Source organism: Petromyzon marinus, chromosome 46 (genome assembly GCF_048934315.1).
Source record: "Petromyzon marinus isolate PM22_M1 ecotype Great Lakes invasive population chromosome 46, UKy_Petmar_22M1.pri1.0, whole genome shotgun sequence".
NCBI classification, from domain to species: Eukaryota; Metazoa; Chordata; class Hyperoartia; order Petromyzontiformes; family Petromyzontidae; genus Petromyzon; species Petromyzon marinus.
Genome location: NC_133712.1, coordinates 13,509,547 through 13,514,775, shown reverse-complemented (window position 1 = coordinate 13,514,775; position 5,229 = coordinate 13,509,547).

Genomic DNA, 5,229 nt, shown 5'->3' with positions numbered 1-5,229 from the left:
ACCCCCTACCCCACCCCCTACCCCCACCCCACATCGGTTCATTAACATAATATATGCGCACACAACATGCAACGGCACGTGGGTGGGTTGCGGTACCGTCGATATAATTTATTCAAACGATAATTTAGCCAACCGTCGTCGTGGCTGCTGTGTGTGTGTGTAGCACAAGCAGCTACATTTTTTTATTCACTTTATTTTCCTTTGTATTATTTTATTATTCTTATTTCTTCTATCTACGTGACTTTACCTGAAAGACCCAAAGAATAAGGAGCTACATTATGTAGCTACGCACCCCGCACTTACGAGGCCCCCGCGCTAAATGCTTCAAGCATCATGAGACCTCCTTTGCCAGTATTACATTATGTTAATAGCGTTTTCCCCCTTCGGGCAATAAAACAGGTGTTCAGATGTTAAAACACCAAACTGAAACCTTTGCAAGGAATCATATTTGCATTTCGATTTAAAGCTTTCGTGACTGCAATGATTCATCTTCTTTGGTTCTTTCAGTAAAGTCACGTAGAATGAGAATAAAATAATAAATTGATCAAATAAAATAACAATAACACAATAATATTCTCACAATATTGTGAGAATATTATTGTGTTATTTTATTTTATCAATTTATTATTTTATTCTCATTCTACGTGACTTTACCGAAAGAACCAAAGAACATATTTGCATTAACCACTTATACTTGTGGTGAACATGCAAACGAAAAAAAGACATGTTCTGGCATGGCCACTGTTGCGGTGTTTCCCTTGCGTTGACGCTCTTGCCTCGTGGAGGCCGCCCTCCGTTCTTACATTAACATCATGCTAATCTCTCACATTAACATCATGCTAATCTCTCACATTAACATCATGCTAATCTCTCACATTAACAACATGCTAATCTCTCACATTAACATCATGCTAATCTCTCACATTAACATCATGCTAATCTCTCACATTAACATCATGCTAATCTCTCACATTAACATCATGCTAATCTCTCACGTTAACAACATGCTAATCTCTCACATTAACATCATGCTAATCTCTCACATTAACATCATGCTAATCTCTCACATTAACATAGCCACTTCCGTGCCCTCGTCGAGGAGGCCGCTCTCGGTTTCTGCCACTAACATGTTAATTGATCACATTAACATAACTAGCCCCGCCCACTTCTTTATGACCCTTGGGCTACACCCATTTTAAACCTTTTAAAACAGTCTGCCTCAGCAGCAGATCATGCTCTCTCACCTGATGGCCGCCTGAGGCGCTCCCGGGGTGCGATCACAGCAGCGGCTGGCAGGGCCGTTTGTGAGGGGGCCGGGGGGGGGGGGGCAAAAAAGTTGTAATTTTAAGACGCACACGAGGGGCAACTTTCTAGATCGTTTCAAGAGTTCGATTCCAAGTCACACGGATTGAATGTTGGTCGTGGTGTTCCATCTCACACGCTTAGCAAGATGGCCGCCTGAGACGCACGCGCTCCCGGGGCGCTCCGGGGCCGCGCTCCCAGTAGCGGCTGGTGGGGCCGTTTGCGAGGGGGCCAAGGGAGCCGACGGAGGGAGCCGATGGAGCCGAGGGGGCCGACGGAGCCGGGGGAGCCGACGGAGCCGGGGGGGGGGGGGGCGACGGAGCCGGGGGGGGGGCGACGGAGACGGGTCGACGGGGCCGGAGGGGGGGCCGACGGAGCCTGGGGGGGGCGGGCGACGGAGCCGGGGGGGGGCGAAGGAGGCGGGTCGACGGGGCCGGAGGGGGGGCCGACAGAGCCGGGGGGGGGTCGACGGAGTCGGGGGGGGCCGACGGAGCCAGAGGGGGGACCGACAGAGCTGGGGGGGGCGACGGAGCTGGGTGGGGGGCCGACAGAGCCGGGGGTGGGCCGACGGAGCTGGGGGGGGGCGACGGAGCCAGGGGGGGGGCAGACGGAGCTGGGGGGGGGCGACAGAGCCGGGGGGGGGCGATGGAGCTGGGGTGGCAACGGAGCCGGGGGGGGGGCGACGGAGCTGGGGGGGGGGCGACGAACCAGGGGGGGGCGACGGAGCTGGGGGGGGACCGACAGCGCGAGCAGAGGGAGCCGACACTGACTTTCTCGCACATCATACACTGACTCACTCGCTCATCATGCGCTTACTTACTCACACATCATACACTCGCACAACCACTGACCCATTCACTCATCATACACAGGTTCACTCATCGTGTGCTGGCTGACTCGCACATCATACACTGACTCACTGCCGCTGACTCGCTCACACATCATACACTGACTCACTCATCATGCGCTGACTCACACATCATATACTCACTAACACTGCCGCTGACTCACTCATCGTGCGCTGACTCATACATCATACACTCACTCACACTGCCGCTGACTCGCTCACACATCATACACTGACTCATTCATCATGCGCTGACTAACACATCGTGCGCTGACTCACACATCATACACTCACACTGCCGCTGACTCACACATCATACACTGACTCATCATACACTGACTCACTCATCATACGCTGACTCACACATCATACACTCACTCAAGCTACTACTGACTCATCATACGCTGACTCGCACATCATACACTCACGCTGCTGCTGACTCACTCACACATACACTTGGAGTGTCGTGCTGCCAACTATGGCTGTAGGTTTTGTCGTACGTGTTATGTATATCGTTTATTGTTAAATTTAAAATCACAGTTACTATGATTACTGTTGTTACATTGTTTTTATAGCTTTATTTTGGTGATTCGAAAATATGGTTAATCTAAATTGTCTTATGGTTGTTGTTGTTGGCTTGCACCACATTGTGATTTTTGAACACAGCGTTTTAATACGTTTTTTTTGTGTGGAATATTTGCTGGTTTATTCAAGGATGATTCTGTTGCGCGTCGTCGCTTTGGGATGTTTTATGTTCAAATTTAGTTTGTTGCGGTTGCACCAGACTTAAGAGCCGCATGGCTCAAAGGGCTATACCTAATAAATGAAACTTTTAATAAATGAAAAACTTGAAACTGATGACGGACGCTTGTGTTGCGACCGAAACATCGTGATTTATTTTCTTTTATACCTACGTGACTTTACCGAAAGAACCAAAGAGTATGTTCTGACTGTATGTGCATTGTCTTTGAAACTGATTGGTCCGCACCAGAGACAGCTTTCTTTAGAGCCTCGTCTCCAACAGTGTTAGACCAGAGGACGCCAAAAGGCGAACAGCACAAAAACAACGCACTATCATGGACAATGCACTACCATGGACAATGCTATATTCTTTGGGTCTTTCGGTAAAAAAATGTTAAAAAATGTGTTCTATGTGACTTTACCGAAAGACCCAAAGAATATGAACTCCTGCAGTCACGAAAGCTTTAAGTCCAGATTTCAGGACAATGCTTTCAAGCTATCAATTCCGGTTCAGTCATTCTGCACTCGCTCTATTACTTTCGTATTATACTGCCTTCAACTTCTTACGAACGAATGCGTGTTTAAGGTTAGCGATTTGTCGTATTATCCGGCCGTATAGAAAATGAAAAAATACAATTACTTTACTATGCAAGTAAAAAATGTTTTTTTTATATTTATGTTTTTATTTTATTTAGGGCCCCTTTACAACATATCCTACAGGCCCTGCACTAGCTCAATCCGGCAATGTGTGTAAGTAGCCTTAAAAGGAATATGCGACATTTCGGGCAATTGTCCTCTATCTTCTTGGCCTCTCTGTGCACTGTGATGAAGGGCCATTGCCCGAAACGTCGCTTGTTATATACTTTGCCTTTTAAGGCAACACAGTATTTGTTGTCGAATATGTTGATAATTATTGTTATACTGTAATTTATCGCCTGTCTATGCGGGGGCGTCATGGCCATAACTCATTACCCGATATGGATCAATCTGTCCCATCGCAACAGCCATTCGTGAACAGTGATGGCATTGATTATATCATTTAACCGTGATAAATCCACTGCTGGATTATGAAGGCCTGCTCCCCACTTCATCGGTACATGGGAGATGTTTAAGGATAACAATGTTTTTGGTGTACTTCGCATTTGTATGTTAAACTTCTTTCGCACCGTACGTAGCCAACCGTGCTAATCGGTGCAGTGCGTGTACCAGGGGCGGAGCCAGGATTTCAGGCCGGGGTGACATTCAACAAATGTTAATTTCAAGAATGATTAGGGAGTCAGGCTTGTTGAACTAGGCGCCATCGGTTTGGCGACACACTCTGCCAATGCATTTGCCTGGAGTCTGCCAGACCCAGTGTCGTACACTTACGCAGAATGTCACCCCTGTCACCCCCCCTGGCTCCGCCCCTTGGTGTGTACGCTCAATAAATACGTGTGAATAGGCCGAAGGGATTCGCTTTGCTTCTAATTTCATCTTTACTTGACAATGTTCAGCTTCGAACGTTTGTAGAATTTGAGCGCAACTCGTCTCGGGGACTTCGAACGACCCCGCGCTTAGGATGCTGGGCAGTCGACGCGAATGGGATCGTTTTCCCGGGCACCGCTGGCGTCTGCGCAGTAGAGGGCAGCACTTACCCATCCCCAGCTACAGGGTGATCCAGATGTCCTGTGACCCCCCCCCCCCCCCCATTTAATTCTCTAAAACGTAATGTTAGGGGTAAACGAATTTGGGGGTCACAAGACATCTGGACCACGCTGTCCTCTCGAGCGTGATGGCAGCAATACGTCCTTGTGAGGATTCAATATCGATTTGATTGTTTTATTTCTTCCTACGTGACTTACCGAAAGGACCATAGAGTATGTCCTTGAGGAGTTGGATGCCAGTGTCGAGGTCTGCTGCTGCTGGGCACGACGAGACGAAGGCTTCAGGAGAGAGAAAAAGAGGTCGTGGAGTTTCTGCCGTTCATCTCCCGTTGAAGAAGCGCAGACCGCAGTTGGTTAACTTTACAAGCCATCGACTAAGACTACCCAAAGACGAACATTACCCACGGACTAACACTACACATCGACTGTTCTATTCTCGCGTAGAATGGCAGCAGCCAGCAGCACTGTGGTGTGTGTGTGCGGGGTGTGTACCACCATCAATCAATGTTTATTTTATGTGCCGATATCACCCTCAATAAAGTAGGCATCGGTGCACATTACAACCACGTGCATGGTTGAAAAATAGGGAGTGGGTTTTGATATTTGGTCCACAGTTTGGGTTGCACGGCCACAATCGCACTACTGTGGCTTGTCTTGAAATGTTTCTATTTATGTAAGCGATGTGTGCATCGGCCT